Source organism: Rana temporaria, chromosome 3, assembly GCF_905171775.1.
Source record: "Rana temporaria chromosome 3, aRanTem1.1, whole genome shotgun sequence".
In the NCBI taxonomy this organism is placed as follows: domain Eukaryota; kingdom Metazoa; phylum Chordata; class Amphibia; order Anura; family Ranidae; genus Rana; species Rana temporaria.
Window position 1 is genome coordinate 119,389,030 of NC_053491.1, and position 12,122 is coordinate 119,401,151.

The 12,122-nt window shown below is 47.4% G+C and overlaps 1 protein-coding gene across 7 annotated transcripts in view; it reads left to right on the forward strand.

Annotated features, from left to right (window-relative positions):
• The window catches only part of LOC120931668 (collagen alpha-1(VII) chain-like), a 495,674-nt gene that overhangs the window by 451,623 nt on the left and 31,929 nt on the right, over nt 1-12,122 (forward strand). The gene's annotated exons all lie outside the window — the stretch shown is intronic.

The following is a 12,122-nucleotide window of genomic DNA, read 5'->3' on the forward strand; positions in this document are numbered from 1 at the left end:
GCGCGTAAACAATACGCGGGGACGTGGCCGTGCCGTCGCCGTGACGATGACACGTCAACGTGGGCGGCCCTGGAAGTTCAAAGCTTCCACGCATGCGTCGAATCAGTACGACGCATGCGAGGGATGGCGGTTGGTCGGACGTGTCCGGTGAGTCTGTACAGACGACCGAACACGTCCGACGGACAGGTTTCCAGCGGACAGATTTCTTAGCATGCTAAGAAATTTTTGTCCGCTGGAAACTGTCCGATCCGCCGGACAATTGTCCGGTCGGGCCTACACACGACCGGATCTGTCCGCTGAAACTGGTCCGTCTGACCAGTTTCAGCGGACAGATCCGGTCGTGTGTACAGGGCCTAATGTAATGTCTGGTCCCTGCAATATGGATGAAAATCATTGAGAAAAATAGCATGGGTTTGCCCCCCTCCCCCCAGGTCATTACAAGCCCCTTTGGCCATATATAATTTGAACAGCAGTATACAAGCGGTGCAAACAAGACAGGGACTGTAGGTTTGTTGTTAAGTAGAATCTGTTTGTAATTGTGAACTGGTACTTTTTTAAGGTGTAGCTCCAGCCATAAAATCTATTTTTAAGCTTTTCTGAAAACATAGAGAAGGTTTATCACCCCTGTAACATATGTTTTGCTGTCTGTGTGCATCTGTTCAGAAGATTGCAATTCACTTTCTGTCCCAATGACAAATGATTTTTTGAAAATTTGGGTTTTTTACTAAAACAAGGATTGGTGATAAAGCATCAGTGGACAGGAGACACCTCTTACAGAAGAGAATTTCCCTTCCTAGGGGTAGATTTCCTCTCACTTCCTGTTGTCTCCTTCCGTTTGCAAGTAGGAGTCGTTTGTAAGTTGGATGTTTGAAAGTAGGGGCCTGCCGTATATACTCTGCAGAAATTTACTCTTGGTGGGTGCAGGAATGGGCCCTGCTGTGAAATATTAGATCGAGAATTGTAATTACATGCCCCTGTTGAAAAGGGGCAGAAAAATTGGGCCTTTGTTGGTGATGGTGGTGCTGGTGCCACAACTCTGTAAGTCCTCACAGTTTCTCTTGGTGGGCACAGGAATGGGCCCTGCTGTGAAACAATAAAGAATTGTAATTACATGCCCCTGTTGCCACAACACTGCAACCCCTCACAGATACTCTAGTTAGAGCACAGGAATGATCCTGCTGCAAAATATTGTAAATATTGTAATTACACGCCCCTGTTAAACAGGGGCAGAACAATTGGGCCTTAGCCACTGGTGCCACAACACTGCAACCACTGGTGGCGGTGCCCAGAACCAAAAATGTTCTTACAAGCTATCAGCATGATCATTGAGGAGGAAAAGGATAGTCACTCAGCATAACAGGATAGTCACTCAGCATCAGCATAGGCAGTCTTGAAGGGATCTTACATTAAAAAAAAAATATTCAGTTACATCAGCATCAGGTGCTTGGTAACTGGTGGTGATCCAAGCCTGATTCATTTTTACGAAGGTCAGTCGATCGACCGAGTCGGTGGAGAGGCGCACCCTGTGATCGGTTACAAAGCCTCCAGCAGCACTGAATGTGCATTTTAAAAGAACGCTGGACGTAGGACAAGCCAGTAGCTCAATTGCGTAATGTGCAAGCTCTGGTCAGTGATCCATCCTCAAGACCCAGTAAGCCAGAGGATTTTCGGTGGGAAAGGTGTCCAAGTCTGATCTTACTCCTAGGTATTCCTGCACCATGTAAAACAGACGCTGGCGATGATTGCTGGAACCGGTCATACCTTGGGGCTGCGGACTAAAAAATTGTCTGAACGCATCAGTCAGACAGCCAGCTTCTCCACCGCTCCTTCTGTGACTGACCGAAGCCTCAGCAACACGTTGTCCAGGACCAAGATTTTGTAACCTCCCAGTCTCTGGGAACGCGTTGCACAGACCTTTCTGCAAGGCCTCCCAAAGATGTTTCATGTTCTACTCCCTCTGCGCTGGCAAGATAAGGTCCGCAACCTTATTCTTGTAACGTGGATCAAGGAAAGTTGCCAGCCAGTAATGATCCCTCTCCTTGATAGCACGAATACGAGGATCCTTCCACAGGCTTTGCAGGATCAGGGAGGCCATACAACGTAGGCTTGCTGAGGCATTCGGTGCGGAGTCCTCTGGGTCACTGAGGACGACATGATCCACAGCCACCTCGTCCCAGCCACGTATCTTGGGACTGTAATTGATCACTTGAAGACTCCTCCTCCTCCTTGTCCTCTTCCTGTGTGATAGGCGGACAAGCAGAAACACTGTCTGGATAAAGGGGGCCTTGAAAGGTAAGGAAGTCCTCCTCTTCCTCCCTCTGTTCTGCCTCAAGGGCCCTGTCCATTATTCCACGCAGCGTGTGCTCCAACATGTGAATAAGAGGGACAGACTCACTGATGCATGCACTGTCACTGCTCACCATCCTCGTGGCCTCCTCAAATGGTGACAGGACAGTGCATGCATCCCTGATCATGGCCCACTGGCGTGGGGGGGGAAAAAAACAAGCTCCCCTGACCAAGTTCTGCTGCCATATTGGCACAGATACTCATTGATGGCCCTCTGCTGCGTGTGCAGCCGCTGCAGCATGGCCAACGTAGAGTCACAGATTAGGCGGTTCTTGGGCAGGTTGTCTGCCAGCCGAGCACTGGCATTATATGACCGTCGGAAATGCACACAGACTTTCCTGGCCTGCTTCAGGACATCCTGTAAGCCTGGGTACCTGCCCAAGAACTGCTGCACCACCAAGTTAAGGACATGAGCAAAACAGGTGCCATTGTCACAAACCACTATTCCTGACTTAAGCTGGCTTGGCGTCAACCACCTCTGAGCCTGCCCCTGCAGAGCTGACAGAACCTCTGCCCCAGTGTGGCTCCTGTCCCCCAAGCACACAGCTCAAGCATCGCATGGCATCTCATTGCCTGCGTACCTGCATAGCCCCTTGAACGCCTACGGAGTACCGCTGGTTCCGAGGACACATCTGCACAGGAAGAGGCCACAGACGAAGAAGAGGAGGGGGTGGAGGAGAGAGGGGTGTCACAACCAGTAGTAGCATTTTGGAGGCGTGGTGGCGTGACAACCTCCAACACTACTGTACCTTGTCCTGCGTCCTTCCCAGCTGCCAGCAGAGTCACCCAATGGGCCATGAAAGATAGGTAACATCCGTGTCCATGCCTGCTGGACCATGAGTCAGCGGTAATATCCACCTTACCACTGACCGCCCTGTCCAGCGAGGCATGGACATTGCCTTCCACATGCCGGTAGAGAGCCGGAATCGCCTTCCTTGAGAAAAAGTGGCGTTTGGGAACTTGCCATTGAGGTACCGCACATTCCACAAACTCACGGAAGGGGGCTGAATCTACCAACTGAAAATGCAGCAATTTAGCTAAGCTAGCATTCAACTGCTGGGCATGTGGATGGCTGGGAGAGAACTTCTTTTAGCACTGCAGCAGCTGGGGCAGGGAAATTTGCCTGGTACAATCTGCCATTGGTGTAACGATAGTAGATTGTCCGCATGTACTAGGCTGTGACACACCTAATTCTACACCTTCAGTCCTATCAGTGCAGGCTTCAGAGAGGACTGAGGGTATAGTGGGGTTGGAGATCCCAGCTGATGAGGGGAAAGGGGAGGTTTGCTTTGTTCTTTGGTGTGGGTCTTTGAGGTACGCTTGCCAACTAACTGCATGGCAGGTCGACATATGTCTGGTCAAGCATGTGGTGCCCAAGCGGGTGATGTTTTGGCCACTCGAGAAACGCTTGAGGCCTTGTACTCACGGCAGGACATGTCCGATGAAAACGGTCTGCAGACCGTTTCCATCGGACATGTCTGGCCGGGGACTGCCCGGGGACTTCTGTTCGATGGCTATACACACCATCGAACAGAAGCCCGCGCGTAAACATTACGCGGGGCGTGTCCGCGGTGTCGCCGCGTCGATGACGCGGTGTCGCCGCGACAATGACGCGGCGACGTGGGCGGGCCGCCTTAAAAATGCTTCCACGCATGCGTCGAAGTCATTCGACGCATGCGAGGGATGCGGGCGGCAGGACATGTACGGTAGGTCTGTACAGACGACCGTACATGTCCGGGCGGACAGGTTTCCAGCGGACTGTTTTAAAACAAGTCCGGGAAACAGTTGTCCGCTGGAAACCTGTCCGATTCGTCCCAAAATGGTCCGCTCGGGCCAACACACGGCCAAACATGTCTGCTGAAACTGGTCTGAGGACCAGTTTCAGCAGACATGTTTGGTCGTGAGTACGGGGCCTGTGACATATGTTGCAAATAGCAGCGGTGTGATCTGATGCACTTGTCTCAAAAAAGGCCCACACCAAAGAACTTTTGGAATAACGCTAAGACACGCATGCGTAGCTCTGCGTTGTGATGCAGTCGGTGTGCTGCTCTTAAGCTGGCCCCTGGAGGGCATCCTGCCCCGTTGGAAATGTGCCTGTGCCTCCTCCTCTCTCCTATCAGGCACCCACGTTGAGTCAGTGACCTCATCTTCCCCTCCCTCCTCATCACTGTAGAAAACCTGGCAGTATGCTGCAGCTGGGGGAACATGACTGCCAGATTGCTGTCCTTCTTGGGCACCCCCTCTCTCTGGACTCATGTTACTGCCTTCCTCTAGCTGTGTACCATCATAGGAGCCTTCAAAACGATGCACATCTTCATGCAGCATGTACCCAACACTGTGGTCAAACAGTTCAGGGGACTCCTCAGGAGGACATGGTGGGGCTAGGGAAGGAGTGACTGATGCCATTGAGCAGAGGGAAGAGGAAGCCTTGGCAGCTACTTTGCAAGACAAAGTACACTGAGCCTGGATGAGAGAGGATGAGGAGGATGGGGACGGCTTGGTCATCCACTCTACCAAGTCTTCGGCATGTCGCGGCTCAACACGACCAGCTGCCGAAAAAACAACGAGCGTGTCCCACGGCCACGTGCTGATGAGGATGCACCGTGTCCACGACCAGCACTGTTGCCTCTAGACGCAGAGCCTGCTTGCCATATTTTATCGGCTCGTGACTCTATGCCTCTCCTTGTTGTACTTCCAGACATACTAATGGCCTGCAGAGGACACAGGCAGTACACACACCACATAGCTTTAGGTGCACATTGCAGAGGACACAGGCAGTACATACTACGTAGCTTTAGGTGCAAACTGCAGAGGACACGGGCAGTACACACTACGTAGCTTTAGGTGCAATCTGCAGAGGACACGGGCAGTACACACCAAGTAGCTTTAGGTGCAAACTGCAGCGGACACGGGCAGTACACACCACGTAGCTTTAGGTGCAAACTGCAGAGGACAAAGGCAGTACACACACCACGTAGCTTTAGGTGCACACTGCTGAGGACACAGGCAGTACACACTATGTAGCTTTAGGTGCAAACTGCAGAGGACACGGGCAGTACACACCAAGTAGCTTTAGGTGCAAACTGCAGAGGACACGGGCAGTACACACCACGTAGCTTTAGGTGCAAACTGCAGAGGACAAAGGCAGTACACACACCATGTAGCTTTAGGTGCACACTGCTGAGGACACAGGCAGTACACACTATGTAGCTTTAGGTGCAAACTGCAGAGGACACGGGCAGTACACACCAAGTAGCTTTAGGTGCAAACTGCAGAGGACAAAGGAAGTACACACACCACTTAGCTTTAGGTGCACACTGCTTTGGACACAGGCAGTACACACTACGTAGCTTTAGGTGCAAACTGCAGAGGTCACGGGCAGTACACACTAAGTAGCTTTAGGTGCAAACTGTAGAGGACACGGGCAGTACACACCACGTAGCTTTAGGTGCACACTGCAGAGGACACAGGCAGTACACACTACGTAACTTTAGGTGCACACTGCAGAGGACACAGGCAGTACACACTACGTAGCTTTAGGTGCAATCTGCAGAGGACATGGGCAGTACACACCAAGTAGCTTTAGGTGCAAACTGTAGAGAACGCGGGCAGTACACACTACGTAGCTTTAGGTGCAATCTGCAGAGGACACAGGCAGTACCCACCAAGTAGCTTTAGGTGCAAACTGTAGAGAACACGGGCAGTACACACCATGTAGCTTTAGGTGCACACTGCAGAGGACACAGGCAGTACAAACTATGTAGCTTTAGGTGCACACTGCAGAGGACAGAGGCAGTACACACTACGTAGCTTTAGGTGCAATCTGCAGAGGACACGGGCAGTACACACCAAGTAGCTTTAGGTGCACACTGCAGAGGACACAGGCAGTACACACCACGTAGCTTTAGGTGCACACTGCAGAGTACACAGGCAGTACACACCACGTAGCTTTAGGTGCACACTGCAGAGGACACAGGCAGTATAAACTATGTAGCTTTAGGTGCACACTGCAGAGGACAGAGGCAGTACACACTACGTAGCTTTAGGTGCAATCTGCAGAGGACACGGGCAGTACACACCAAGTAGCTTTAGGTGCACACTGCAGAGGACACGGGCAGTACACACACCACGTAGCTTTAGGTGCACACTGCAGAGGACACAGGCAGTACACACCACGTAGCTTTAGGTGCACACTGCAGAGGACACAGGCAGTACACCACGTGAGAATACTGCAGCTAGCACAATCACCTAGCTAAACTATACAGTGTATAAATATATATACAACACCTATATCCAAATATATCCTCTACACACTGTAACTTTAACTGACTAGCCTGCCTGCCTGAGTGCTCTATCTACCTACTCTCTCTCTCTCTCTCTCTCTCTGTCTTCTCTCTTTTAACCACCGCAACACACTACACAAGGCCGATCTGCAGGCGCCCTTTTATAGTGTGGGGCGTGTACTAAACCCCCTGAGCCATAATTGGCCAAAGCCACCCTGGCTTTGGCCAATTATGGCTTTCCGTTTTTTGCAAGCTGTGATTGGCCAAGCATGCGGGTCATAGTGCATGCTTGGCCAATCATCAGCCAGCAATGCACTGCGATGCCGCAGTGAATTATGGGCCGTAAAACGCAACTCGAATTTGGCGCGAACGGCCCTAAACTTTCGTAATTCGACGAACGATCGAACATACGATGTTTGACTCGAACATGAGTTTGACTCGAATACGAAGCTCATCCCTAAACAAGAGCATAAAAAACAGGGACAACAACAAGAACTATACCACAAATTAGTCTTAAAAAGAGACGAGTTTAAAGAACTGATGGAGCAAGAGATTAAAAAAACATTAAACAGTATTGCAAAGGAAAGGTACATATGGGGAAACAAATCTAGCAAACATCTAGCAAAAATGGTGCAAAAGAAGAAAACTAGGAATTACATTGAGAAAAAAAAAAAAAAAAAGAACGGGGACATGGTATATGCAACACAGGACATAGCAAAACTACTATGAGGGGCTGTATGCAGTAGAGCAGAAGAGATGGCGGACAGGAGAGAAAGAGGTAAAAATAAATAAATTCTTAGCAAAAGCTAGATTACCAAAAGGAGATTGAAATATCGATTATAGATAAGCCAATAGCAGAAGAAGAAATAAGTAGAGTGCTGAAGAACTCAGCACCAGGGAAAAGCCCAGGCCCCGATGGGTTTACAGAATTTTATTTAGTGATATTCTGATCCCTAGACTGTGTCAATATATGAATGGGCTGGGATCTGAATATGAAATGAGCAGGGAAGCCTTAGCATCTACTATAACGGTAATTTCGAAGGAGGGGAAAGATGGCACCCTTCCTTCCTTCATCCCAGGAAGGAAGGGGAAGGACAATGGGGTGAGAGCCCTACTCCTCCTCCAGAAGATAAAAGAGAATGGGTCCCCAGGTCTATTCGTGTCAGTAGATGCGTAAAAAGCATTTGACAGGGTAGACTGGGGACTCATGATACAAGCATTGGAAACTATGAGAATTGGATGATCCGGTGGATTAAAATTTTATACCATCACCCTTCCGCAAGGATCAAAATTAATGACACGTTATCTCCTTCTTTTGAGATGAAGAACGGGACGAGACAGGGTTGCCCCCTGTCTCCTCTCCTGTTTGTGTTGTCCCTAGAACCTCTTCTCGCTATGGTCAGGATTAACCCGCATATTAAGGGTATTAAGGTGGAAGAAGACGAAAAAAAACTCTCAGCCTTTGCGGATGATGCACTGTTTTACATTACTAATCCCAGGACCACAATACCAAACTTACTCAAAATTTTGAAACAGTACGGCGAGATATCAAACTTTAAAGTCAATGTAACTAAGACTGAGATTTTAAACATCAACTATAGCAAAGTAGAAGAACGGCTCTTGAAGGATGAGTTCAACTTCCCCTGGCAGAGAGAACTTAAATATCTGGGTATAAAATTGGCTAATTCAATAAAGAATATATATGAAATAAATTACATTCCTCTACTAGATGAGATTAAAAGGGAAATAAAAAAAATAACAAATAGACCTATATCATGGATAGGACGAATTAACATTCTGAAGGTGTTTTTTTTTTACCGAAAATATTGTACAAATTTCAAATGATACCAGTAGCAATACCACAACCGTACTTCAGAGTGCTAAATACCCTGTTAATGAACTATGTATGGAAGAACAAAAAACACAGAATCTCCCTCATTGTGTTAAAACAGGATAAGAAACACGGAGGGCTGGCTGTCCCCGATATTAGAAAATGTTATAATACGGCAGTATTGTCTCGGGTAGTGGAGTGGACCAAAGCTAAACAGGAAAAAAGATGGGTAAAAATGCACTGTCTAGGACCCAATTGGGAAGTATAATATGGAACCCCCCTCAGTATAGAGCACTAAACATTAATACTCACGTTGTGACACTGAACGCACTAAGGATATGGGATAGGGTGCACAAACAAATACTGTATTTATCGGCGTATACCGTGCACTTTTTTGCCCTTAAAATCAGGGCAAAATCGTGGGTGTGCGATATACGCTGATACCCACTTCCCGCGCTGTGTTTGAACCACTCCGCCGACATGTACCGAGCGCAGTACACTCGGGTATAGTCGGGCAGACTCGGCTCCGCTCTAGGTCACGTCCTGTACGTCCTTTACGCGAGAGGAGCCAAGCCTGCCCGAGTGTACTGCGCTCGGTATATGTCGGCGGAGTGGTTCAAACACAGTGCGGGAAGTGGGGATCGACTGAAAAACACAGCGGGGAGGACACCACGATGGCCGCAGAAGGATGCCGGACCGGACAAGGCCGCTGATGGACGCGATAGACGCCGGGCAAGACACCGACGAGGGGCATCCAAACTGTAAGTATTTCTTTTTTTTCCAGGAATTTTCCTTCTAGGTTGGGGGTGCGCGCTATACGCCGGGGCGCGTTATATGAAGATAAATACGGTAGATAGGGATTATAATTCACCCCTTATAGATTTAAAAGAAAACAAATATTTTGCACCTGGAAAAATAATAGTGGGAGGAAACTGGATTAAAAAGGATAAAGTACAATTAAAAGATATAGGGCTAGATTCAGGTAGCTATCTCCAGATACGCCACCATAATTTCAAATCTGCGCCGGTGCAAAGGGAGATACACTCAAAAAATAGTCTTCCTCCGCTGACTTAACTTGAATGCAGCGGTGTATAATTGTGTGCAATATTACGTTGGCTGCTAGGGGCGCTTCCGTTGTTTTCGGCATAGAATATGCAAATTACCTAGATACGCCGATTCACAAACATACGTACGGCCGGCGCAATTTATTTACGTCGTTTACGTTAGGCTTTTTCGGCGTAAGGTTGTTCCTGCTATTAGGAGGCTCAGCCAATGTTAAGTATGGACGTCGTTCCCGCTTCGAAATTAAATTTTTTTACGTTGTTTGCGTAAGTCCTTCGCGAATAGGGCTGGACGTAATTTACGTTCCGTCGAAGCCAATACGTCGTTGCAGTGTACTTGGGAGCAATGCACACTGGGATATGTACACGAACGGCGCATGCGCCGTCTGTACAAAACGTCAATCACGTCAGGTCATCATAGATTTACATTAAACACGTCCCCCCTTCCACATTTGAATTACGCGTGCTTACGCCGGCCCCATTTACGTTATGCCGCCGCAACTTACGGAGCAAGTGCTTTGTGAATACTGCACTTGCTCCTGTAAGTAACGACGGCGTAGCGTAAATACGATACGCTGCGCCGCCGTAAGAACAAGCGCAGGTGCGTGAATCCAGCCCATAATAAAAAGAGGAAGAATTATGTCACTTTGGGAGTTAAAATGTAAGGAAGAATTAATAAAAATGGATGAGTGGCGGTATCGCCAGCTATGCCACTTCGTACAGAACTTACCCCAGCCATTAAGGACAGGGGAGGAGCTTACACCGTTGGAACGGTTATGTATAGCAGATAGCTCAAAAGGTGCCATCTCAAAACTGTATAAACTGCTGCTGAAGGTGGACAAGCTAGAGACGCCCCCATTCATCTAAAAATGGGAAAAGGAGTTGGGAACACAAAGGGGAAAAATCACTATAGAAAAAATTATAAATTTGACCCACTCCTCTGCCACAGATATTAGGACCGCAGAGATGAATTATAAGTGTATTACAGGGTGGTATGCAACACCTGATAAAATACAGTAAGTAAATTTAGAGAGGGACAGTCGGCAGATTGTTGGCCAGGGTGTACAAAAAGGGGAACAATGGCCCACTTGTGGTGGGACTGCCCTAAGATTGAAAAATACTGGAAGAGAATCCTGGGCCTGATAAAAGATATCATCAAGAGGGAGATAAAAAAAGACCCATGGGTAGTCCTATTCCACAGGGGAGAAGAGGCAGTAAAATATTACAAAGAGTCATTGATTCCTCCTTTATTAAACGCAGCCAAAAGGTTGATCCCAAAAAATCGGCAAGAGGTGGAAAGCCCACTAATATGGAAATGGATAGACTCGGTGGAAGAAACATACAGAATGGAGGAGCTGAAGTATAGTATAGGAGAGGAAAAAATAGGATTTCAAGATAAATGGAAAAACTGGAAAGATTTCAAGAAAACATGGAGTTATGCGGAAAAAACTAAGAGTAACGGGATAAAGAGGATAAATAGGAAGTAAGGTAAAACTGCCAAATGAGAAGATTAGGAATTATGGGGGAAGGAGGGGGGTAGGAAAGGGGGGGGTCATAGTGGGGATTTTCTAAAATGTTTTATATATGGATATGTTTTTGGCTGGTTCCTACTGGAACTACAAAGGTCATCAGGTTTGTAATTTTGATAAAATAAAATAAAGTGTAAAAGAAAACCACAAATGATGTGAAACCGTTGCAGAGACGATATAAGCAAACAAACCATGAGCAAGTCTCTTGATTTGGTGGAGTCTGAAGCGAAAAAAAAAAACTATGTAAAAACGATTTACTAAATGTAAAAAGGAAACTATGGAAAAGATTTATGGCATCTATTTATTGTTTTACTAGTAATGACGGTGATCTACGATTTTTAGCTGTACAGGTGACATTGTGACGGACAGATCAGACACATTTTACACATTTTTGGGACCATTGACATTCTACAGCGATCAGTGCTCTAAATATTACTGTGTAAATGTCACTGGCAGGAAAGGGGCTAACACTAGGGGGTGATCAAGGGGTTAAATGTGTGCTCCCTCAGTGTGTTCTAATTGTAGGGGGATAGGACTGACTAGGGGAAGAGACATATTGTTGTCAGTAGGAACAAACGACATGTCTCCTCTGCCCTGACAGAACAGGGATTTGTGTGTCGCATCGGGTCCCCTGCTGTGCAGCGAGAACATGTGTGCGCACCCTCAGGTGGCTCTTAAAGTGAAACCCGTACGGTGTTTCGCGCAAGGGTGCCATTGTGCCCTTGTAAAAAGACGCAAGCTGGTCGGGAACTGGTTAATTTTTAATACTGATAAATGTGCAGTAACCCATAACAATCAGAAAAAACAGTTAACTGATCTGACTATATTAAACAACTACAGTTGTTGGTTTATAGACTTTGAACATCATCATAAATCGAGACCAGCAGAGTATTATAAAACATTAATACCATTGTTGGTACTTTTCTACTGCACTAATCAAAATATACACTGTAGCTTTTCATTTTAATAACCTTTTAGGCTAAGTAATATAAAAAAGCAATCTCTGACCTATACTGACAGTTATGCCGCGTACACACGATCGGTTAAACCGATGAGAATGGTCTGATGGACC